Below are 24,242 nucleotides of genomic sequence, written 5' to 3' on the forward strand. Positions count from 1 at the left end.
TAGTTGCCTCCAGGAGGCCACAAGAGGGAGACAAGGGACTGCAAAATGGAAAATAGGCATCCACCAACTTTACAGACAACTTCTCCTTGCTCCTACAACCTCCATCCTTGCACAGTTTGTTATTCTTCTAGGTAACATAGTAACAAATCCAAATTGCTGCTCTCTTTGTAGGCAAGCAAGGCTTTGTTGCAACTGCAATTCTTACTTCTTCTTGAAATGTAGGGACGACAGTACATTCCATCACATCCATCTAGTGTACACAGGTAGGTCCATTGTGGCGGGCAGGCGAGCGGGCGGGCTGCTTTATTGGCTGTTTGCTGTTCCCCTACTCCACTCCACTATTTGACTGTTGTGCTGCATCAATCAATCAATCAATCAATCAATCAATCAATCAATCAATCAATCAATCAGTGGCTGGCTCAGGTGCAGCTCTTTAACTTACCTAAAAGGGAGGGCGGAGAGAAGACAAGGAAGGTGAATGAGGTGTTCCAATGTGAAATGCCGGAAACACAGAAACACAGACGACACACAACAAGAGGTGGCAATCTATTCATTAATTGCATTTAATCAATGAGCTCATTATCACTCATGCATTGTCCAACAGGTGTTGAAATAATGGGATTAAAAGGGGAGATCCCTTCAGAAAGACAGAAACAATAGCAAAGACAAAAAACACTTTTGGAATCTGCTTTTAGTCAACACATAAGGAAAGGGTGCACCGGTCCTGGAAATACTGCAATACCAGGTCAATGCGTGGAGTGGACAGAGCAAGCTCTATTTCCATCTCCCTGTTCTAAAAATCCATTTAATATATGGTCCCCAGATAGGGGACGTATCAGATATTAAACTGATAAGAACAGATACTACACTTGATCTTAGCCAAAAGGCCGAGAAGCGATAACCCGAACGGGCCGCGCGTTGCCCGAGCCTGCCCGATACTGCTGTTCAGCCCTTGCAGCGATTCAGCCTACTTCTAGGCAATTCCATGGGGCCCTGCAGGCTCACACACTCACAGCTACACGGGAGGTGAATAAAGGCCGGAGAGGAAGCCAGACAGGATTTGCTTCTTTTGCTTGCACCACAATGCAGTGCTGAAAGAGGAGGAATCTACATAAAAACGCCTTCCTGGCAACGCCCAAATGCCCTGCTGCCATGCAGATAAACACTGGCAGCGGCAGCAAGTGCATGCCCACAGCCACCCCTTGTTCCTTCACACCTTGTATCAGCTGTAATCCAGTCCAGTCCAGTGCTGCCTGCTGAGCAGCACTGACCAACACTGCCTGGGCCCAGGCTTTTATCTCTGAGGCCCCATTATGATGTCAGAAAGCTGGCTCTGGAATCCTGAGGGCTCCACTATGACACGTGCAAAGTTCCGTCTGAACTTTATATAAGACGGTGAGGCTCAGTCAGTCACTCAGTGTTGCCTGAGAGGGCAACACTGCAACAGCCGGCCGCCAGGCTGTCTTTTTTTTGCACAGCTAGTTGCCTCCAGGAGGCCACAAGAGGGAGACAAGGGACTGCAAAATGGAAAATAGGCATCCACCAACTTTACAGACAACTTCTCCTTGCTCCTACAACCTCCATCCTTGCACAGTTTGTTATTCTTCTAGGTAACATAGTAACAAATCCAAATCGCTGCTCTCTTTGTAGGCAAGCAAGGCTTTGTTGCAACTGCAATTCTTACTTCTTCTTGAAATGTAGGGACGACAGTACATTCCATCACATCCATCTAGTGTACACAGGTAGGTCCATTGTGGCGGGCAGGCGAGCGGGCGGGCTGCTTTATTGGCTGTTTGCTGTTCCCCTACTCCACTCCACTATTTGACTGTTGTGCTGCATCAATCAATCAATCAATCAATCAATCAGTGGCTGGCTCAGGTGCAGCTCTTTAACTTACCTAAAAGGGAGGGCGGAGAGAAGACAAGGAAGGTGAATGAGGTGTTCCAATGTGAAATGCCGGAAACACAGAAACACAGACGACACACAACAAGAGGTGGCAATCTATTCATTAATTGCATTTAATCAATGAGCTCATTATCACTCATGCATTGTCCAACAGGTGTTGAAATAATGGGATTAAAAGGGGTGATCCCTTCAGAAAGACAGAAACAATAGCAAAGACAAAAAACACTTTTGGAATCTGCTTTTAGTCAACACATAAGGAAAGGGTGCACCGGTCCTGGAAATACTGCAATACCAGGTCAATGCGTGGAGTGGACAGAGCAAGCTCTATTTCCATCTCCCTGTTCTAAAAATCCATTTAATATATGGTCCCCAGATAGGGGACGTATCAGATATTAAACTGATAAGAACAGATACTACACTTGATCTTAGCCAAAAGGCCGAGAAGCGATAACCCGAACGGGCCGCGCGTTGCCCGAGCCTGCCCGATACTGCTGTTCAGCCCTTGCAGCGATTCAGCCTACTTCTAGGCAATTCCATGGGGCCCTGCAGGCTCACACACTCACAGCTACACGGGAGGTGAATAAAGGCCGGAGAGGAAGCCAGACAGGATTTGCTTCTTTTGCTTGCACCACAATGCAGTGCTGAAAGAGGAGGAATCTACATAAAAACGCCTTCCTGGCAACGCCCAAATGCCCTGCTGCCATGCAGATAAACACTGGCAGCGGCAGCAAGTGCATGCCCACAGCCACCCCTTGTTCCTTCACACCTTGTATCAGCTGTAATCCAGTCCAGTCCAGTGCTGCCTGCTGAGCAGCACTGACCAACACTGCCTGGGCCCAGGCTTTTATCTCTGAGGCCCCATTATGATGTCAGAAAGCTGGCTCTGGAATCCTGAGGGCTCCACTATGACACGTGCAAAGTTCCGTCTGAACTTTATATAAGACGGTGAGGCTCAGTCAGTCACTCAGTGTTGCCTGAGAGGGCAACACTGCAACAGCCGGCCGCCAGGCTGTCTTTTTTTTGCACAGCTAGTTGCCTCCAGGAGGCCACAAGAGGGAGACAAGGGACTGCAAAATGGAAAATAGGCATCCACCAACTTTACAGACAACTTCTCCTTGCTCCTACAACCTCCATCCTTGCACAGTTTGTTATTCTTCTAGGTAACATAGTAACAAATCCAAATTGCTGCTCTCTTTGTAGGCAAGCAAGGCTTTGTTGCAACTGCAATTCTTACTTCTTCTTGAAATGTAGGGACGACAGTACATTCCATCACATCCATCTAGTGTACACAGGTAGGTCCATTGTGGCGGGCAGGCGAGCGGGCGGGCTGCTTTATTGGCTGTTTGCTGTTCCCCTACTCCACTCCACTATTTGACTGTTGTGCTGCATCAATCAATCAATCAATCAATCAATCAATCAATCAATCAATCAATCAATCAATCAATCAGTGGCTGGCTCAGGTGCAGCTCTTTAACTTACCTAAAAGGGAGGGCGGAGAGAAGACAAGGAAGGTGAATGAGGTGTTCCAATGTGAAATGCCGGAAACACAGAAACACAGACGACACACAACAAGAGGTGGCAATCTATTCATTAATTGCATTTAATCAATGAGCTCATTATCACTCATGCATTGTCCAACAGGTGTTGAAATAATGGGATTAAAAGGGGAGATCCCTTCAGAAAGACAGAAACAATAGCAAAGACAAAAAACACTTTTGGAATCTGCTTTTAGTCAACACATAAGGAAAGGGTGCACCGGTCCTGGAAATACTGCAATACCAGGTCAATGCGTGGAGTGGACAGAGCAAGCTCTATTTCCATCTCCCTGTTCTAAAAATCCATTTAATATATGGTCCCCAGATAGGGGACGTATCAGATATTAAACTGATAAGAACAGATACTACACTTGATCTTAGCCAAAAGGCCGAGAAGCGATAACCCGAACGGGCCGCGCGTTGCCCGAGCCTGCCCGATACTGCTGTTCAGCCCTTGCAGCGATTCAGCCTACTTCTAGGCAATTCCATGGGGCCCTGCAGGCTCACACACTCACAGCTACACGGGAGGTGAATAAAGGCCGGAGAGGAAGCCAGACAGGATTTGCTTCTTTTGCTTGCACCACAATGCAGTGCTGAAAGAGGAGGAATCTACATAAAAACGCCTTCCTGGCAACGCCCAAATGCCCTGCTGCCATGCAGATAAACACTGGCAGCGGCAGCAAGTGCATGCCCACAGCCACCCCTTGTTCCTTCACACCTTGTATCAGCTGTAATCCAGTCCAGTCCAGTGCTGCCTGCTGAGCAGCACTGACCAACACTGCCTGGGCCCAGGCTTTTATCTCTGAGGCCCCATTATGATGTCAGAAAGCTGGCTCTGGAATCCTGAGGGCTCCACTATGACACGTGCAAAGTTCCGTCTGAACTTTATATAAGACGGTGAGGCTCAGTCAGTCACTCAGTGTTGCCTGAGAGGGCAACACTGCAACAGCCGGCCGCCAGGCTGTCTTTTTTTTGCACAGCTAGTTGCCTCCAGGAGGCCACAAGAGGGAGACAAGGGACTGCAAAATGGAAAATAGGCATCCACCAACTTTACAGACAACTTCTCCTTGCTCCTACAACCTCCATCCTTGCACAGTTTGTTATTCTTCTAGGTAACATAGTAACAAATCCAAATTGCTGCTCTCTTTGTAGGCAAGCAAGGCTTTGTTGCAACTGCAATTCTTACTTCTTCTTGAAATGTAGGGACGACAGTACATTCCATCACATCCATCTAGTGTACACAGGTAGGTCCATTGTGGCGGGCAGGCGAGCGGGCGGGCTGCTTTATTGGCTGTTTGCTGTTCCCCTACTCCACTCCACTATTTGACTGTTGTGCTGCATCAATCAATCAATCAATCAATCAATCAATCAATCAATCAATCAATCAATCAATCAGTGGCTGGCTCAGGTGCAGCTCTTTAACTTACCTAAAAGGGAGGGCGGAGAGAAGACAAGGAAGGTGAATGAGGTGTTCCAATGTGAAATGCCGGAAACACAGAAACACAGACGACACACAACAAGAGGTGGCAATCTATTCATTAATTGCATTTAATCAATGAGCTCATTATCACTCATGCATTGTCCAACAGGTGTTGAAATAATGGGATTAAAAGGGGAGATCCCTTCAGAAAGACAGAAACAATAGCAAAGACAAAAAACACTTTTGGAATCTGCTTTTAGTCAACACATAAGGAAAGGGTGCACCGGTCCTGGAAATACTGCAATACCAGGTCAATGCGTGGAGTGGACAGAGCAAGCTCTATTTCCATCTCCCTGTTCTAAAAATCCATTTAATATATGGTCCCCAGATAGGGGACGTATCAGATATTAAACTGATAAGAACAGATACTACACTTGATCTTAGCCAAAAGGCCGAGAAGCGATAACCCGAACGGGCCGCGCGTTGCCCGAGCCTGCCCGATACTGCTGTTCAGCCCTTGCAGCGATTCAGCCTACTTCTAGGCAATTCCATGGGGCCCTGCAGGCTCACACACTCACAGCTACACGGGAGGTGAATAAAGGCCGGAGAGGAAGCCAGACAGGATTTGCTTCTTTTGCTTGCACCACAATGCAGTGCTGAAAGAGGAGGAATCTACATAAAAACGCCTTCCTGGCAACGCCCAAATGCCCTGCTGCCATGCAGATAAACACTGGCAGCGGCAGCAAGTGCATGCCCACAGCCACCCCTTGTTCCTTCACACCTTGTATCAGCTGTAATCCAGTCCAGTCCAGTGCTGCCTGCTGAGCAGCACTGACCAACACTGCCTGGGCCCAGGCTTTTATCTCTGAGGCCCCATTATGATGTCAGAAAGCTGGCTCTGGAATCCTGAGGGCTCCACTATGACACGTGCAAAGTTCCGTCTGAACTTTATATAAGACGGTGAGGCTCAGTCAGTCACTCAGTGTTGCCTGAGAGGGCAACACTGCAACAGCCGGCCGCCAGGCTGTCTTTTTTTTGCACAGCTAGTTGCCTCCAGGAGGCCACAAGAGGGAGACAAGGGACTGCAAAATGGAAAATAGGCATCCACCAACTTTACAGACAACTTCTCCTTGCTCCTACAACCTCCATCCTTGCACAGTTTGTTATTCTTCTAGGTAACATAGTAACAAATCCAAATTGCTGCTCTCTTTGTAGGCAAGCAAGGCTTTGTTGCAACTGCAATTCTTACTTCTTCTTGAAATGTAGGGACGACAGTACATTCCATCACATCCATCTAGTGTACACAGGTAGGTCCATTGTGGCGGGCAGGCGAGCGGGCGGGCTGCTTTATTGGCTGTTTGCTGTTCCCCTACTCCACTCCACTATTTGACTGTTGTGCTGCATCAATCAATCAATCAATCAATCAATCAATCAATCAATCAATCAATCAATCAATCAGTGGCTGGCTCAGGTGCAGCTCTTTAACTTACCTAAAAGGGAGGGCGGAGAGAAGACAAGGAAGGTGAATGAGGTGTTCCAATGTGAAATGCCGGAAACACAGAAACACAGACGACACACAACAAGAGGTGGCAATCTATTCATTAATTGCATTTAATCAATGAGCTCATTATCACTCATGCATTGTCCAACAGGTGTTGAAATAATGGGATTAAAAGGGGAGATCCCTTCAGAAAGACAGAAACAATAGCAAAGACAAAAAACACTTTTGGAATCTGCTTTTAGTCAACACATAAGGAAAGGGTGCACCGGTCCTGGAAATACTGCAATACCAGGTCAATGCGTGGAGTGGACAGAGCAAGCTCTATTTCCATCTCCCTGTTCTAAAAATCCATTTAATATATGGTCCCCAGATAGGGGACGTATCAGATATTAAACTGATAAGAACAGATACTACACTTGATCTTAGCCAAAAGGCCGAGAAGCGATAACCCGAACGGGCCGCGCGTTGCCCGAGCCTGCCCGATACTGCTGTTCAGCCCTTGCAGCGATTCAGCCTACTTCTAGGCAATTCCATGGGGCCCTGCAGGCTCACACACTCACAGCTACACGGGAGGTGAATAAAGGCCGGAGAGGAAGCCAGACAGGATTTGCTTCTTTTGCTTGCACCACAATGCAGTGCTGAAAGAGGAGGAATCTACATAAAAACGCCTTCCTGGCAACGCCCAAATGCCCTGCTGCCATGCAGATAAACACTGGCAGCGGCAGCAAGTGCATGCCCACAGCCACCCCTTGTTCCTTCACACCTTGTATCAGCTGTAATCCAGTCCAGTCCAGTGCTGCCTGCTGAGCAGCACTGACCAACACTGCCTGGGCCCAGGCTTTTATCTCTGAGGCCCCATTATGATGTCAGAAAGCTGGCTCTGGAATCCTGAGGGCTCCACTATGACACGTGCAAAGTTCCGTCTGAACTTTATATAAGACGGTGAGGCTCAGTCAGTCACTCAGTGTTGCCTGAGAGGGCAACACTGCAACAGCCGGCCGCCAGGCTGTCTTTTTTTTGCACAGCTAGTTGCCTCCAGGAGGCCACAAGAGGGAGACAAGGGACTGCAAAATGGAAAATAGGCATCCACCAACTTTACAGACAACTTCTCCTTGCTCCTACAACCTCCATCCTTGCACAGTTTGTTATTCTTCTAGGTAACATAGTAACAAATCCAAATTGCTGCTCTCTTTGTAGGCAAGCAAGGCTTTGTTGCAACTGCAATTCTTACTTCTTCTTGAAATGTAGGGACGACAGTACATTCCATCACATCCATCTAGTGTACACAGGTAGGTCCATTGTGGCGGGCAGGCGAGCGGGCGGGCGGGCTGCTTTATTGGCTGTTTGCTGTTCCCCTACTCCACTCCACTATTTGACTGTTGTGCTGCATCAATCAATCAATCAATCAATCAATCAATCAATCAATCAATCAATCAATCAATCAATCAATCAATCAATCAGTGGCTGGCTCAGGTGCAGCTCTTTAACTTACCTAAAAGGGAGGGCGGAGAGAAGACAAGGAAGGTGAATGAGGTGTTCCAATGTGAAATGCCGGAAACACAGAAACACAGACGACACACAACAAGAGGTGGCAATCTATTCATTAATTGCATTTAATCAATGAGCTCATTATCACTCATGCATTGTCCAACAGGTGTTGAAATAATGGGATTAAAAGGGGAGATCCCTTCAGAAAGACAGAAACAATAGCAAAGACAAAAAACACTTTTGGAATCTGCTTTTAGTCAACACATAAGGAAAGGGTGCACCGGTCCTGGAAATACTGCAATACCAGGTCAATGCGTGGAGTGGACAGAGCAAGCTCTATTTCCATCTCCCTGTTCTAAAAATCCATTTAATATATGGTCCCCAGATAGGGGACGTATCAGATATTAAACTGATAAGAACAGATACTACACTTGATCTTAGCCAAAAGGCCGAGAAGCGATAACCCGAACGGGCCGCGCGTTGCCCGAGCCTGCCCGATACTGCTGTTCAGCCCTTGCAGCGATTCAGCCTACTTCTAGGCAATTCCATGGGGCCCTGCAGGCTCACACACTCACAGCTACACGGGAGGTGAATAAAGGCCGGAGAGGAAGCCAGACAGGATTTGCTTCTTTTGCTTGCACCACAATGCAGTGCTGAAAGAGGAGGAATCTACATAAAAACGCCTTCCTGGCAACGCCCAAATGCCCTGCTGCCATGCAGATAAACACTGGCAGCGGCAGCAAGTGCATGCCCACAGCCACCCCTTGTTCCTTCACACCTTGTATCAGCTGTAATCCAGTCCAGTCCAGTGCTGCCTGCTGAGCAGCACTGACCAACACTGCCTGGGCCCAGGCTTTTATCTCTGAGGCCCCATTATGATGTCAGAAAGCTGGCTCTGGAATCCTGAGGGCTCCACTATGACACGTGCAAAGTTCCGTCTGAACTTTATATAAGACGGTGAGGCTCAGTCAGTCACTCAGTGTTGCCTGAGAGGGCAACACTGCAACAGCCGGCCGCCAGGCTGTCTTTTTTTTGCACAGCTAGTTGCCTCCAGGAGGCCACAAGAGGGAGACAAGGGACTGCAAAATGGAAAATAGGCATCCACCAACTTTACAGACAACTTCTCCTTGCTCCTACAACCTCCATCCTTGCACAGTTTGTTATTCTTCTAGGTAACATAGTAACAAATCCAAATTGCTGCTCTCTTTGTAGGCAAGCAAGGCTTTGTTGCAACTGCAATTCTTACTTCTTCTTGAAATGTAGGGACGACAGTACATTCCATCACATCCATCTAGTGTACACAGGTAGGTCCATTGTGGCGGGCAGGCGAGCGGGCGGGCTGCTTTATTGGCTGTTTGCTGTTCCCCTACTCCACTCCACTATTTGACTGTTGTGCTGCATCAATCAATCAATCAATCAATCAATCAATCAATCAATCAATCAATCAGTGGCTGGCTCAGGTGCAGCTCTTTAACTTACCTAAAAGGGAGGGCGGAGAGAAGACAAGGAAGGTGAATGAGGTGTTCCAATGTGAAATGCCGGAAACACAGAAACACAGACGACACACAACAAGAGGTGGCAATCTATTCATTAATTGCATTTAATCAATGAGCTCATTATCACTCATGCATTGTCCAACAGGTGTTGAAATAATGGGATTAAAAGGGGAGATCCCTTCAGAAAGACAGAAACAATAGCAAAGACAAAAAACACTTTTGGAATCTGCTTTTAGTCAACACATAAGGAAAGGGTGCACCGGTCCTGGAAATACTGCAATACCAGGTCAATGCGTGGAGTGGACAGAGCAAGCTCTATTTCCATCTCCCTGTTCTAAAAATCCATTTAATATATGGTCCCCAGATAGGGGACGTATCAGATATTAAACTGATAAGAACAGATACTACACTTGATCTTAGCCAAAAGGCCGAGAAGCGATAACCCGAACGGGCCGCGCGTTGCCCGAGCCTGCCCGATACTGCTGTTCAGCCCTTGCAGCGATTCAGCCTACTTCTAGGCAATTCCATGGGGCCCTGCAGGCTCACACACTCACAGCTACACGGGAGGTGAATAAAGGCCGGAGAGGAAGCCAGACAGGATTTGCTTCTTTTGCTTGCACCACAATGCAGTGCTGAAAGAGGAGGAATCTACATAAAAACGCCTTCCTGGCAACGCCCAAATGCCCTGCTGCCATGCAGATAAACACTGGCAGCGGCAGCAAGTGCATGCCCACAGCCACCCCTTGTTCCTTCACACCTTGTATCAGCTGTAATCCAGTCCAGTCCAGTGCTGCCTGCTGAGCAGCACTGACCAACACTGCCTGGGCCCAGGCTTTTATCTCTGAGGCCCCATTATGATGTCAGAAAGCTGGCTCTGGAATCCTGAGGGCTCCACTATGACACGTGCAAAGTTCCGTCTGAACTTTATATAAGACGGTGAGGCTCAGTCAGTCACTCAGTGTTGCCTGAGAGGGCAACACTGCAACAGCCGGCCGCCAGGCTGTCTTTTTTTTGCACAGCTAGTTGCCTCCAGGAGGCCACAAGAGGGAGACAAGGGACTGCAAAATGGAAAATAGGCATCCACCAACTTTACAGACAACTTCTCCTTGCTCCTACAACCTCCATCCTTGCACAGTTTGTTATTCTTCTAGGTAACATAGTAACAAATCCAAATTGCTGCTCTCTTTGTAGGCAAGCAAGGCTTTGTTGCAACTGCAATTCTTACTTCTTCTTGAAATGTAGGGACGACAGTACATTCCATCACATCCATCTAGTGTACACAGGTAGGTCCATTGTGGCGGGCAGGCGAGCGGGCGGGCTGCTTTATTGGCTGTTTGCTGTTCCCCTACTCCACTCCACTATTTGACTGTTGTGCTGCATCAATCAATCAATCAATCAATCAATCAATCAATCAATCAATCAATCAGTGGCTGGCTCAGGTGCAGCTCTTTAACTTACCTAAAAGGGAGGGCGGAGAGAAGACAAGGAAGGTGAATGAGGTGTTCCAATGTGAAATGCCGGAAACACAGAAACACAGACGACACACAACAAGAGGTGGCAATCTATTCATTAATTGCATTTAATCAATGAGCTCATTATCACTCATGCATTGTCCAACAGGTGTTGAAATAATGGGATTAAAAGGGGAGATCCCTTCAGAAAGACAGAAACAATAGCAAAGACAAAAAACACTTTTGGAATCTGCTTTTAGTCAACACATAAGGAAAGGGTGCACCGGTCCTGGAAATACTGCAATACCAGGTCAATGCGTGGAGTGGACAGAGCAAGCTCTATTTCCATCTCCCTGTTCTAAAAATCCATTTAATATATGGTCCCCAGATAGGGGACGTATCAGATATTAAACTGATAAGAACAGATACTACACTTGATCTTAGCCAAAAGGCCGAGAAGCGATAACCCGAACGGGCCGCGCGTTGCCCGAGCCTGCCCGATACTGCTGTTCAGCCCTTGCAGCGATTCAGCCTACTTCTAGGCAATTCCATGGGGCCCTGCAGGCTCACACACTCACAGCTACACGGGAGGTGAATAAAGGCCGGAGAGGAAGCCAGACAGGATTTGCTTCTTTTGCTTGCACCACAATGCAGTGCTGAAAGAGGAGGAATCTACATAAAAACGCCTTCCTGGCAACGCCCAAATGCCCTGCTGCCATGCAGATAAACACTGGCAGCGGCAGCAAGTGCATGCCCACAGCCACCCCTTGTTCCTTCACACCTTGTATCAGCTGTAATCCAGTCCAGTCCAGTGCTGCCTGCTGAGCAGCACTGACCAACACTGCCTGGGCCCAGGCTTTTATCTCTGAGGCCCCATTATGATGTCAGAAAGCTGGCTCTGGAATCCTGAGGGCTCCACTATGACACGTGCAAAGTTCCGTCTGAACTTTATATAAGACGGTGAGGCTCAGTCAGTCACTCAGTGTTGCCTGAGAGGGCAACACTGCAACAGCCGGCCGCCAGGCTGTCTTTTTTTTGCACAGCTAGTTGCCTCCAGGAGGCCACAAGAGGGAGACAAGGGACTGCAAAATGGAAAATAGGCATCCACCAACTTTACAGACAACTTCTCCTTGCTCCTACAACCTCCATCCTTGCACAGTTTGTTATTCTTCTAGGTAACATAGTAACAAATCCAAATTGCTGCTCTCTTTGTAGGCAAGCAAGGCTTTGTTGCAACTGCAATTCTTACTTCTTCTTGAAATGTAGGGACGACAGTACATTCCATCACATCCATCTAGTGTACACAGGTAGGTCCATTGTGGCGGGCAGGCGAGCGGGCGGGCTGCTTTATTGGCTGTTTGCTGTTCCCCTACTCCACTCCACTATTTGACTGTTGTGCTGCATCAATCAATCAATCAATCAATCAATCAATCAATCAATCAATCAATCAATCAATCAATCAGTGGCTGGCTCAGGTGCAGCTCTTTAACTTACCTAAAAGGGAGGGCGGAGAGAAGACAAGGAAGGTGAATGAGGTGTTCCAATGTGAAATGCCGGAAACACAGAAACACAGACGACACACAACAAGAGGTGGCAATCTATTCATTAATTGCATTTAATCAATGAGCTCATTATCACTCATGCATTGTCCAACAGGTGTTGAAATAATGGGATTAAAAGGGGAGATCCCTTCAGAAAGACAGAAACAATAGCAAAGACAAAAAACACTTTTGGAATCTGCTTTTAGTCAACACATAAGGAAAGGGTGCACCGGTCCTGGAAATACTGCAATACCAGGTCAATGCGTGGAGTGGACAGAGCAAGCTCTATTTCCATCTCCCTGTTCTAAAAATCCATTTAATATATGGTCCCCAGATAGGGGACGTATCAGATATTAAACTGATAAGAACAGATACTACACTTGATCTTAGCCAAAAGGCCGAGAAGCGATAACCCGAACGGGCCGCGCGTTGCCCGAGCCTGCCCGATACTGCTGTTCAGCCCTTGCAGCGATTCAGCCTACTTCTAGGCAATTCCATGGGGCCCTGCAGGCTCACACACTCACAGCTACACGGGAGGTGAATAAAGGCCGGAGAGGAAGCCAGACAGGATTTGCTTCTTTTGCTTGCACCACAATGCAGTGCTGAAAGAGGAGGAATCTACATAAAAACGCCTTCCTGGCAACGCCCAAATGCCCTGCTGCCATGCAGATAAACACTGGCAGCGGCAGCAAGTGCATGCCCACAGCCACCCCTTGTTCCTTCACACCTTGTATCAGCTGTAATCCAGTCCAGTCCAGTGCTGCCTGCTGAGCAGCACTGACCAACACTGCCTGGGCCCAGGCTTTTATCTCTGAGGCCCCATTATGATGTCAGAAAGCTGGCTCTGGAATCCTGAGGGCTCCACTATGACACGTGCAAAGTTCCGTCTGAACTTTATATAAGACGGTGAGGCTCAGTCAGTCACTCAGTGTTGCCTGAGAGGGCAACACTGCAACAGCCGGCCGCCAGGCTGTCTTTTTTTTGCACAGCTAGTTGCCTCCAGGAGGCCACAAGAGGGAGACAAGGGACTGCAAAATGGAAAATAGGCATCCACCAACTTTACAGACAACTTCTCCTTGCTCCTACAACCTCCATCCTTGCACAGTTTGTTATTCTTCTAGGTAACATAGTAACAAATCCAAATTGCTGCTCTCTTTGTAGGCAAGCAAGGCTTTGTTGCAACTGCAATTCTTACTTCTTCTTGAAATGTAGGGACGACAGTACATTCCATCACATCCATCTAGTGTACACAGGTAGGTCCATTGTGGCGGGCAGGCGAGCGGGCGGGCTGCTTTATTGGCTGTTTGCTGTTCCCCTACACCACTCCACTATTTGACTGTTGTGCTGCATCAATCAATCAATCAATCAATCAATCAATCAATCAGTGGCTGGCTCAGGTGCAGCTCTTTAACTTACCTAAAAGGGAGGGCGGAGAGAAGACAAGGAAGGTGAATGAGGTGTTCCAATGTGAAATGCCGGAAACACAGAAACACAGACGACACACAACAAGAGGTGGCAATCTATTCATTAATTGCATTTAATCAATGAGCTCATTATCACTCATGCATTGTCCAACAGGTGTTGAAATAATGGGATTAAAAGGGGAGATCCCTTCAGAAAGACAGAAACAATAGCAAAGACAAAAAACACTTTTGGAATCTGCTTTTAGTCAACACATAAGGAAAGGGTGCACCGGTCCTGGAAATACTGCAATACCAGGTCAATGCGTGGAGTGGACAGAGCAAGCTCTATTTCCATCTCCCTGTTCTAAAAATCCATTTAATATATGGTCCCCAGATAGGGGACGTATCAGATATTAAACTGATAAGAACAGATACTACACTTGATCTTAGCCAAAAGGCCGAGAAGCGATAACCCGAACGGGCCGCGCGTTGCCCGAGCCTGCCCGATACTGCTGTTCAGCCCTTGCAGCGATTCAGCCTACTTCTAGGCAATTCCATGGGGCCCTGCAGGCTCACACACTCACAGCTACACGGGAGGTGAATAAAGGCCGGAGAGGAAGCCAGACAGGATTTGCTTCTTTTGCTTGCACCACAATGCAGTGCTGAAAGAGGAGGAATCTACATAAAAACGCCTTCCTGGCAACGCCCAAATGCCCTGCTGCCATGCAGATAAACACTGGCAGCGGCAGCAAGTGCATGCCCACAGCCACCCCTTGTTCCTTCACACCTTGTATCAGCTGTAATCCAGTCCAGTCCAGTGCTGCCTGCTGAGCAGCACTGACCAACACTGCCTGGGCCCAGGCTTTTATCTCTGAGGCCCCATTATGATGTCAGAAAGCTGGCTCTGGAATCCTGAGGGCTCCACTATGACACGTGCAAAGTTCCGTCTGAACTTTATATAAGACGGTGAGGCTCAGTCAGTCACTCAGTGTTGCCTGAGAGGGCAACACTGCAACAGCCGGCCGCCAGGCTGTCTTTTTTTTGCACAGCTAGTTGCCTCCAGGAGGCCACAAGAGGGAGACAAGGGACTGCAAAATGGAAAATAGGCATCCACCAACTTTACAGACAACTTCTCCTTGCTCCTACAACCTCCATCCTTGCACAGTTTGTTATTCTTCTAGGTAACATAGTAACAAATCCAAATTGCTGCTCTCTTTGTAGGCAAGCAAGGCTTTGTTGCAACTGCAATTCTTACTTCTTCTTGAAATGTAGGGACGACAGTACATTCCATCACATCCATCTAGTGTACACAGGTAGGTCCATTGTGGCGGGCAGGCGAGCGGGCGGGCTGCTTTATTGGCTGTTTGCTGTTCCCCTACTCCACTCCACTATTTGACTGTTGTGCTGCATCAATCAATCAATCAATCAATCAATCAATCAATCAGTGGCTGGCTCAGGTGCAGCTCTTTAACTTACCTAAAAGGGAGGGCGGAGAGAAGACAAGGAAGGTGAATGAGGTGTTCCAATGTGAAATGCCGGAAACACAGAAACACAGACGACACACAACAAGAGGTGGCAATCTATTCATTAATTGCATTTAATCAATGAGCTCATTATCACTCATGCATTGTCCAACAGGTGTTGAAATAATGGGATTAAAAGGGGAGATCCCTTCAGAAAGACAGAAACAATAGCAAAGACAAAAAACACTTTTGGAATCTGCTTTTAGTCAACACATAAGGAAAGGGTGCACCGGTCCTGGAAATACTGCAATACCAGGTCAATGCGTGGAGTGGACAGAGCAAGCTCTATTTCCATCTCCCTGTTCTAAAAATCCATTTAATATATGGTCCCCAGATAGGGGACGTATCAGATATTAAACTGATAAGAACAGATACTACACTTGATCTTAGCCAAAAGGCCGAGAAGCGATAACCCGAACGGGCCGCGCGTTGCCCGAGCCTGCCCGATACTGCTGTTCAGCCCTTGCAGCGATTCAGCCTACTTCTAGGCAATTCCATGGGGCCCTGCAGGCTCACACACTCACAGCTACACGGGAGGTGAATAAAGGCCGGAGAGGAAGCCAGACAGGATTTGCTTCTTTTGCTTTCACCACAATGCAGTGCTGAAAGAGGAGGAATCTACATAAAAACGCCTTCCTGGCAACGCCCAAATGCCCTGCTGCCATGCAGATAAACACTGGCAGCGGCAGCAAGTGCATGCCCACAGCCACCCCTTGTTCCTTCACACCTTGTATCAGCTGTAATCCAGTCCAGTCCAGTGCTGCCTGCTGAGCAGCACTGACCAACACTGCCTGGGCCCAGGCTTTTATCTCTGAGGCCCCATTATGATGTCAGAAAGCTGGCTCTGGAATCCTGAGGGCTCCACTATGACACGTGCAAAGTTCCGTCTGAACTTTATATAAGACGGTGAGGCTCAGTCAGTCACTCAGTGTTGCCTGAGAGGGCAACACTGCAACAGCCGGCCGCCAGGCTGTCTTTTTTTTGCACAGCTAGTTGCCTCCAGGAGGCCACAAGAGGGAGACAAGGGACTGCAAAATGGAAAATAGGCATCCACCAACTTTACAGACAACTTCTCCTTGCTCCTACAACCTCCATCCTTGCACAGTTTGTTATTCTTCTAGGTAACATAGTAACAAATCCAAATTGCTGCTCTCTTTGTAGGCAAGCAAGGCTTTGTTGCAACTGCAATTCTTACTTCTTCTTGAAATGTAGGGACGACAGTACATTCCATCACATCCATCTAGTGTACACAGGTAGGTCCATTGTGGCGGGCAGGCGAGCGGGCGGGCTGCTTTATTGGCTGTTTGCTGTTCCCCTACTCCACTCCACTATTTGACTGTTGTGCTGCATCAATCAATCAATCAATCAATCAATCAATCAATCAATCAATCAATCAATCAATCAATCAGTGGCTGGCTCAGGTGCAGCTCTTTAACTTACCTAAAAGGGAGGGCGGAGAGAAGGCAAGGAAGGTGAATGAGGTGTTCCAATGTGAAATGCCGGAAACACAGAAACACAGACGACACACAACAAGAGGTGGCAATCTATTCATTAATTGCATTTAATCAATGAGCTCATTATCACTCATGCATTGTCCAACAGGTGTTGAAATAATGGGATTAAAAGGGGAGATCCCTTCAGAAAGACAGAAACAATAGCAAAGACAAAAAACACTTTTGGAATCTGCTTTTAGTCAACACATAAGGAAAGGGTGCACCGGTCCTGGAAATACTGCAATACCAGGTCAATGCGTGGAGTGGACAGAGCAAGCTCTATTTCCATCTCCCTGTTCTAAAAATCCATTTAATATATGGTCCCCAGATAGGGGACGTATCAGATATTAAACTGATAAGAACAGATACTACACTTGATCTTAGCCAAAAGGCCGAGAAGCGATAACCCGAACGGGCCGCGCGTTGCCCGAGCCTGCCCGATACTGCTGTTCAGCCCTTGCAGCGATTCAGCCTACTTCTAGGCAATTCCATGGGGCCCTGCAGGCTCACACACTCACAGCTACACGGGAGGTGAATAAAGGCCGGAGAGGAAGCCAGACAGGATTTGCTTCTTTTGCTTGCACCACAATGCAGTGCTGAAAGAGGAGGAATCTACATAAAAACGCCTTCCTGGCAACGCCCAAATGCCCTGCTGCCATGCAGATAAACACTGGCAGCGGCAGCAAGTGCATGCCCACAGCCACCCCTTGTTCCTTCACACCTTGTATCAGCTGTAATCCAGTCCAGTCCAGTGCTGCCTGCTGAGCAGCACTGACCAACACTGCCTGGGCCCAGGCTTTTATCTCTGAGGCCCCATTATGATGTCAGAAAGCTGGCTCTGGAATCCTGAGGGCTCCACTATGACACGTGCAAAGTTCCGTCTGAACTTTATATAAGACGGTGAGGCTCAGTCAGTCACTCAGTGTTGCCTGAGAGGGCAACACTGCAACAGCCGGCCGCCAGGCTGTCTTTTTTTTGCACAGCTAGTTGCCTCCAGGAGGCCACAAGAGGGAGACAAGGGACTGCAAAATGGAAAATAGGCATCCACCAACTTTACAGACAACTTCTCCTTGCTCCTACAACCTCCATCCTTGCACAGTTTGTTATTCTTCTAGGTAACATAGTAACAAATCCAAATTGCTGCTCTCTTTGTAGGCAAGCAAGGCTTTGTTGCAACTGCAATTCTTACTTCTTCTTGAAATGTAGGGACGACAGTACATTCCATCACATCCATCTAGTGTACACAGGTAGGTCCATTGTGACGGGCAGGCGAGCGGGCGGGCTGCTTTATTGGCTGTTTGCTGTTCCCCTACTCCACTCCACTATTTGACTGTTGTGCTGCATCAATCAATCAATCAATCAATCAATCAATCAATCAATCAATCAATCAATCAATCAATCAGTGGCTGGCTCAGGTGCAGCTCTTTAACTTACCTAAAAGGGAGGGCGGAGAGAAGACAAGGAAGGTGAATGAGGTGTTCCAATGTGAAATGCCGGAAACACAGAAACACAGACGACACACAACAAGAGGTGGCAATCTATTCATTAATTGCATTTAATCAATGAGCTCATTATCACTCATGCATTGTCCAACAGGTGTTGAAATAATGGGATTAAAAGGGGAGATCCCTTCAGAAAGACAGAAACAATAGCAAAGACAAAAAACACTTTTGGAATCTGCTTTTAGTCAACACATAAGGAAAGGGTGCACCGGTCCTGGAAATACTGCAATACCAGGTCAATGCGTGGAGTGGACAGAGCAAGCTCTATTTCCATCTCCCTGTTCTAAAAATCCATTTAATATATGGTCCCCAGATAGGGGACGTATCAGATATTAAACTGATAAGAACAGATACTACACTTGATCTTAGCCAAAAGGCCGAGAAGCGATAACCCGAACGGGCCGCGCGTTGCCCGAGCCTGCCCGATACTGCTGTTCAGCCCTTGCAGCGATTCAGCCTACTTCTAGGCAATTCCATGGGGCCCTGCAGGCTCACACACTCACAGCTACACGGGAGGTGAATAAAGGCCGGAGAGGAAGCCAGACAGGATTTGCTTCTTTTGCTTGCACCACAATGCAGTGCTGAAAGAGGAGGAATCTACATAAAAACGCCTTCCTGGCAACGCCCAAATGCCCTGCTGCCATGCAGATAAACACTGGCAGCGGCAGCAAGTGCATGCCCACAGCCACCCCTTGTTCCTTCACACCTTGTATCAGCTGTAATCCAGTCCAGTCCAGTGCTGCCTGCTGAGCAGCACTGACCAACACTGCCTGGGCCCAGGCTTTTATCTCTGAGGCCCCATTATGATGTCAGAAAGCTGGCTCTGGAATCCTGAGGGCTCCACTATGACACGTGCAAAGTTCCGTCTGAACTTTATATAAGACGGTGAGGCTCAGTCAGTCACTCAGTGTTGCCTGAGAGGGCAACACTGCAACAGCCGGCCGCCAGGCTGTCTTTTTTTTGCACAGCTAGTTGCCTCCAGGAGGCCACAAGAGGGAGACAAGGGACTGCAAAATGGAAAATAGGCATCCACCAACTTTACAGACAACTTCTCCTTGCTCCTACAACCTCCATCCTTGCACAGTTTGTTATTCTTCTAGGTAACATAGTAACAAATCCAAATTGCTGCTCTCTTTGTAGGCAAGCAAGGCTTTGTTGCAACTGCAATTCTTACTTCTTCTTGAAATGTAGGGACGACAGTACATTCCATCACATCCATCTAGTGTACACAGGTAGGTCCATTGTGGCGGGCAGGCGAGCGGGCGGGCTGCTTTATTGGCTGTTTGCTGTTCCCCTACTCCACTCCACTATTTGACTGTTGTGCTGCATCAATCAATCAATCAATCAATCAATCAATCAATCAATCAATCAATCAATCAATCAGTGGCTGGCTCAGGTGCAGCTCTTTAACTTACCTAAAAGGGAGGGCGGAGAGAAGACAAGGAAGGTGAATGAGGTGTTCCAATGTGAAATGCCGGAAACACAGAAACACAGACGACACACAACAAGAGGTGGCAATCTATTCATTAATTGCATTTAATCAATGAGCTCATTATCACTCATGCATTGTCCAACAGGTGTTGAAATAATGGGATTAAAAGGGGAGATCCCTTCAGAAAGACAGAAACAATAGCAAAGACAAAAAACACTTTTGGAATCTGCTTTTAGTCAACACATAAGGAAAGGGTGCACCGGTCCTGGAAATACTGCAATACCAGGTCAATGCGTGGAGTGGACAGAGCAAGCTCTATTTCCATCTCCCTGTTCTAAAAATCCATTTAATATATGGTCCCCAGATAGGGGACGTATCAGATATTAAACTGATAAGAACAGATACTACACTTGATCTTAGCCAAAAGGCCGAGAAGCGATAACCCGAACGGGCCGCGCGTTGCCCGAGCCTGCCCGATACTGCTGTTCAGCCCTTGCAGCGATTCAGCCTACTTCTAGGCAATTCCATGGGGCCCTGCAGGCTCACACACTCACAGCTACACGGGAGGTGAATAAAGGCCGGAGAGGAAGCCAGACAGGATTTGCTTCTTTTGCTTGCACCACAATGCAGTGCTGAAAGAGGAGGAATCTACATAAAAACGCCTTCCTGGCAACGCCCAAATGCCCTGCTGCCATGCAGATAAACACTGGCAGCGGCAGCAAGTGCATGCCCACAGCCACCCCTTGTTCCTTCACACCTTGTATCAGCTGTAATCCAGTCCAGTCCAGTGCTGCCTGCTGAGCAGCACTGACCAACACTGCCTGGGCCCAGGCTTTTATCTCTGAGGCCCCATTATGATGTCAGAAAGCTGGCTCTGGAATCCTGAGGGCTCCACTATGACACGTGCAAAGTTCCGTCTGAACTTTATATAAGACGGTGAGGCTCAGTCAGTCACTCAGTGTTGCCTGAGAGGGCAACACTGCAACAGCCGGCCGCCAGGCTGTCTTTTTTTTGCACAGCTAGTTGCCTCCAGGAGGCCACAAGAGGGAGACAAGGGACTGCAAAATGGAAAATAGGCATCCACCAACTTTACAGACAACTTCTCCTTGCTCCTACAACCTCCATCCTTGCACAGTTTGTTATTCTTCTAGGTAACATAGTAACAAATCCAAATTGCTGCTCTCTTTGTAGGCAAGCAAGGCTTTGTTGCAACTGCAATTCTTACTTCTTCTTGAAATGTAGGGACGACAGTACATTCCATCACATCCATCTAGTGTACACAGGTAGGTCCATTGTGGCGGGCAGGCGAGCGGGCGGGCTGCTTTATTGGCTGTTTGCTGTTCCCCTACTCCACTCCACTATTTGACTGTTGTGCTGCAATCAATCAATCAATCAATCAATCAATCAATCAATCAGTGGCTGGCTCAGGTGCAGCTCTTTAACTTACCTAAAAGGGAGGGCGGAGAGAAGACAAGGAAGGTGAATGAGGTGTTCCAATGTGAAATGCCGGAAACACAGAAACACAGACGACACACAACAAGAGGTGGCAATCTATTCATTAATTGCATTTAATCAATGAGCTCATTATCACTCATGCATTGTCCAACAGGTGTTGAAATAATGGGATTAAAAGGGGAGATCCCTTCAGAAAGACAGAAACAATAGCAAAGACAAAAAACACTTTTGGAATCTGCTTTTAGTCAACACATAAGGAAAGGGTGCACCGGTCCTGGAAATACTGCAATACCAGGTCAATGCGTGGAGTGGACAGAGCAAGCTCTATTTCCATCTCCCTGTTCTAAAAATCCATTTAATATATGGTCCCCAGATAGGGGACGTATCATATATTAAACTGATAAGAACAGATACTACACTTGATCTTAGCCAAAAGGCCGAGAAGCGATAACCCGAACGGGCCGCGCGTTGCCCGAGCCTGCCCGATACTGCTGTTCAGCCCTTGCAGCGATTCAGCCTACTTCTAGGCAATTCCATGGGGCCCTGCAGGCTCACACACTCACAGCTACACGGGAGGTGAATAAAGGCCGGAGAGGAAGCCAGACAGGATTTGCTTCTTTTGCTTGCACCACAATGCAGTGCTGAAAGAGGAGGAATCTACATAAAAACGCCTTCCTGGCAACGCCCAAATGCCCTGCTGCCATGCAGATAAACACTGGCAGCGGCAGCAAGTGCATGCCCACAGCCACCCCTTGTTCCTTCACACCTTGTATCAGCTGTAATCCAGTCCAGTCCAGTGCTGCCTGCTGAGCAGCACTGACCAACACTGCCTGGGCCCAGGCTTTTATCTCTGAGGCCCCATTATGATGTCAGAAAGCTGGCTCTGGAATCCTGAGGGCTCCACTATGACACGTGCAAAGTTCCGTCTGAACTTTATATAAGACGGTGAGGCTCAGTCAGTCACTCAGTGTTGCCTGAGAGGGCAACACTGCAACAGCCGGCCGCCAGGCTGTCTTTTTTTTGCACAGCTAGTTGCCTCCAGGAGGCCACAAGAGGGAGACAAGGGACTGCAAAATGGAAAATAGGCATCCACCAACTTTACAGACAACTTCTCCTTGCTCCTACAACCTCCATCCTTGCACAGTTTGTTATTCTTCTAGGTAACATAGTAACAAATCCAAATTGCTGCTCTCTTTGTAGGCAAGCAAGGCTTTGTTGCAACTGCAATTCTTACTTCTTCTTGAAATGTAGGGACGACAGTACATTCCATCACATCCATCTAGTGTACACAGGTAGGTCCATTGTGGCGGGCAGGCGAGCGGGCGGGCTGCTTTATTGGCTGTTTGCTGTTCCCCTACTCCACTCCACTATTTGACTGTTGTGCTGCATCAATCAATCAATCAATCAATCAATCAATCAATCAATCAATCAATCAATCAGTGGCTGGCTCAGGTGCAGCTCTTTAACTTACCTAAAAGGGAGGGCGGAGAGAAGACAAGGAAGGTGAATGAGGTGTTCCAATGTGAAATGCCGGAAACACAGAAACACAGACGACACACAACAAGAGGTGGCAATCTATTCATTAATTGCATTTAATCAATGAGCTCATTATCACTCATGCATTGTCCAACAGGTGTTGAAATAATGGGATTAAAAGGGGAGATCCCTTCAGAAAGACAGAAACAATAGCAAAGACAAAAAACACTTTTGGAATCTGCTTTTAGTCAACACATAAGGAAAGGGTGCACCGGTCCTGGAAATACTGCAATACCAGGTCAATGCGTGGAGTGGACAGAGCAAGCTCTATTTCCATCTCCCTGTTCTAAAAATCCATTTAATATATGGTCCCCAGATAGGGGACGTATCAGATATTAAACTGATAAGAACAGATACTACACTTGATCTTAGCCAAAAGGCCGAGAAGCGATAACCCGAACGGGCCGCGCGTTGCCCGAGCCTGCCCGATACTGCTGTTCAGCCCTTGCAGCGATTCAGCCTACTTCTAGGCAATTCCATGGGGCCCTGCAGGCTCACACACTCACAGCTACACGGGAGGTGAATAAAGGCCGGAGAGGAAGCCAGACAGGATTTGCTTCTTTTGCTTGCACCACAATGCAGTGCTGAAAGAGGAGGAATCTACATAAAAACGCCTTCCTGGCAACGCCCAAATGCCCTGCTGCCATGCAGATAAACACTGGCAGCGGCAGCAAGTGCATGCCCACAGCCACCCCTTGTTCCTTCACACCTTGTATCAGCTGTAATCCAGTCCAGTCCAGTGCTGCCTGCTGAGCAGCACTGACCAACACTGCCTGGGCCCAGGCTTTTATCTCTGAGGCCCCATTATGATGTCAGAAAGCTGGCTCTGGAATCCTGAGGGCTCCACTATGACACGTGCAAAGTTCCGTCTGAACTTTATATAAGACGGTGAGGCTCAGTCAGTCACTCAGTGTTGCCTGAGAGGGCAACACTGCAACAGCCGGCCGCCAGGCTGTCTTTTTTTTGCACAGCTAGTTGCCTCCAGGAGGCCACAAGAGGGAGACAAGGGACTGCAAAATGGAAAATAGGCATCCACCAACTTTACAGACAACTTCTCCTTGCTCCTACAACCTCCATCCTTGCACAGTTTGTTATTCTTCTAGGTAACATAGTAACAAATCCAAATTGCTGCTCTCTTTGTAGGCAAGCAAGGCTTTGTTGCAACTGCAATTCTTACTTCTTCTTGAAATGTAGGGACGACAGTACATTCCATCACATCCATCTAGTGTACACAGGTAGGTCCATTGTGGCGGGCAGGCGAGCGGGCGGGCTGCTTTATTGGCTGTTTGCTGTTCCCCTACTCCACTCCACTATTTGACTGTTGTGCTGCATCAATCAATCAATCAATCAATCAATCAATCAATCAATCAATCAATCAATCAATCAATCAATCAATCAATCAGTGGCTGGCTCAGGTGCAGCTCTTTAACTTACCTAAAAGGGAGGGCGGAGAGAAGACAAGGAAGGTGAATGAGGTGTTCCAATGTGAAATGCCGGAAACACAGAAACACAGACGACACACAACAAGAGGTGGCAATCTATTCATTAATTGCATTTAATC

At 47.7% G+C, this 24,242-nt stretch overlaps 16 non-coding genes across 16 annotated transcripts; all 16 read right to left on the reverse strand.

Moving 5' to 3' along the window:
• Positions 1-708: 708 nt before the first annotated feature.
• On the reverse strand, positions 709-899 carry LOC142690238 (U2 spliceosomal RNA). Its single transcript, XR_012859034.1, has one exon. It is a non-coding gene; the product is annotated as a U2 spliceosomal RNA (small nuclear RNA).
• Positions 900-2,163: 1,264 nt separating this feature from the next.
• On the reverse strand, positions 2,164-2,354 carry LOC142690239 (U2 spliceosomal RNA). The gene has a single exon (XR_012859035.1). It is a non-coding gene; the product is annotated as a U2 spliceosomal RNA (small nuclear RNA).
• Positions 2,355-3,650: 1,296 nt separating this feature from the next.
• Positions 3,651-3,841, reverse strand: LOC142690242 (U2 spliceosomal RNA). Its single transcript, XR_012859036.1, has one exon. It is a non-coding gene; the product is annotated as a U2 spliceosomal RNA (small nuclear RNA).
• Positions 3,842-5,133: 1,292 nt separating this feature from the next.
• LOC142690243 (U2 spliceosomal RNA) lies at positions 5,134-5,324 on the reverse strand. The gene has a single exon (XR_012859037.1). It is a non-coding gene; the product is annotated as a U2 spliceosomal RNA (small nuclear RNA).
• A 1,292-nt stretch (positions 5,325-6,616) lies between these two features.
• On the reverse strand, positions 6,617-6,807 carry LOC142690245 (U2 spliceosomal RNA). Its single transcript, XR_012859039.1, has one exon. It is a non-coding gene; the product is annotated as a U2 spliceosomal RNA (small nuclear RNA).
• A 1,312-nt stretch (positions 6,808-8,119) lies between these two features.
• LOC142690246 (U2 spliceosomal RNA) lies at positions 8,120-8,310 on the reverse strand. The gene has a single exon (XR_012859040.1). It is a non-coding gene; the product is annotated as a U2 spliceosomal RNA (small nuclear RNA).
• Positions 8,311-9,594: 1,284 nt separating this feature from the next.
• LOC142690247 (U2 spliceosomal RNA) lies at positions 9,595-9,785 on the reverse strand. The gene has a single exon (XR_012859041.1). It is a non-coding gene; the product is annotated as a U2 spliceosomal RNA (small nuclear RNA).
• Positions 9,786-11,069: 1,284 nt separating this feature from the next.
• On the reverse strand, positions 11,070-11,260 carry LOC142690248 (U2 spliceosomal RNA). The gene has a single exon (XR_012859042.1). It is a non-coding gene; the product is annotated as a U2 spliceosomal RNA (small nuclear RNA).
• A 1,296-nt stretch (positions 11,261-12,556) lies between these two features.
• Positions 12,557-12,747, reverse strand: LOC142690249 (U2 spliceosomal RNA). The gene has a single exon (XR_012859043.1). It is a non-coding gene; the product is annotated as a U2 spliceosomal RNA (small nuclear RNA).
• A 1,272-nt stretch (positions 12,748-14,019) lies between these two features.
• Positions 14,020-14,210, reverse strand: LOC142690250 (U2 spliceosomal RNA). The gene has a single exon (XR_012859044.1). It is a non-coding gene; the product is annotated as a U2 spliceosomal RNA (small nuclear RNA).
• Positions 14,211-15,482: 1,272 nt separating this feature from the next.
• LOC142690251 (U2 spliceosomal RNA) lies at positions 15,483-15,673 on the reverse strand. Its single transcript, XR_012859045.1, has one exon. It is a non-coding gene; the product is annotated as a U2 spliceosomal RNA (small nuclear RNA).
• A 1,296-nt stretch (positions 15,674-16,969) lies between these two features.
• On the reverse strand, positions 16,970-17,160 carry LOC142690253 (U2 spliceosomal RNA). The gene has a single exon (XR_012859046.1). It is a non-coding gene; the product is annotated as a U2 spliceosomal RNA (small nuclear RNA).
• Positions 17,161-18,456: 1,296 nt separating this feature from the next.
• On the reverse strand, positions 18,457-18,647 carry LOC142690254 (U2 spliceosomal RNA). The gene has a single exon (XR_012859047.1). It is a non-coding gene; the product is annotated as a U2 spliceosomal RNA (small nuclear RNA).
• A 1,292-nt stretch (positions 18,648-19,939) lies between these two features.
• LOC142690255 (U2 spliceosomal RNA) lies at positions 19,940-20,130 on the reverse strand. Its single transcript, XR_012859048.1, has one exon. It is a non-coding gene; the product is annotated as a U2 spliceosomal RNA (small nuclear RNA).
• A 1,273-nt stretch (positions 20,131-21,403) lies between these two features.
• On the reverse strand, positions 21,404-21,594 carry LOC142690350 (U2 spliceosomal RNA). Its single transcript, XR_012859135.1, has one exon. It is a non-coding gene; the product is annotated as a U2 spliceosomal RNA (small nuclear RNA).
• Positions 21,595-22,882: 1,288 nt separating this feature from the next.
• Positions 22,883-23,073, reverse strand: LOC142690257 (U2 spliceosomal RNA). Its single transcript, XR_012859050.1, has one exon. It is a non-coding gene; the product is annotated as a U2 spliceosomal RNA (small nuclear RNA).
• Between the last annotated feature and the right edge of the window lie 1,169 nt (positions 23,074-24,242).

The sequence above is a fragment of the Rhinoderma darwinii genome, assembly GCF_050947455.1.
Source record: "Rhinoderma darwinii isolate aRhiDar2 chromosome 5 unlocalized genomic scaffold, aRhiDar2.hap1 SUPER_5_unloc_33, whole genome shotgun sequence".
In the NCBI taxonomy this organism is placed as follows: Eukaryota; Metazoa; Chordata; class Amphibia; order Anura; family Rhinodermatidae; genus Rhinoderma; species Rhinoderma darwinii.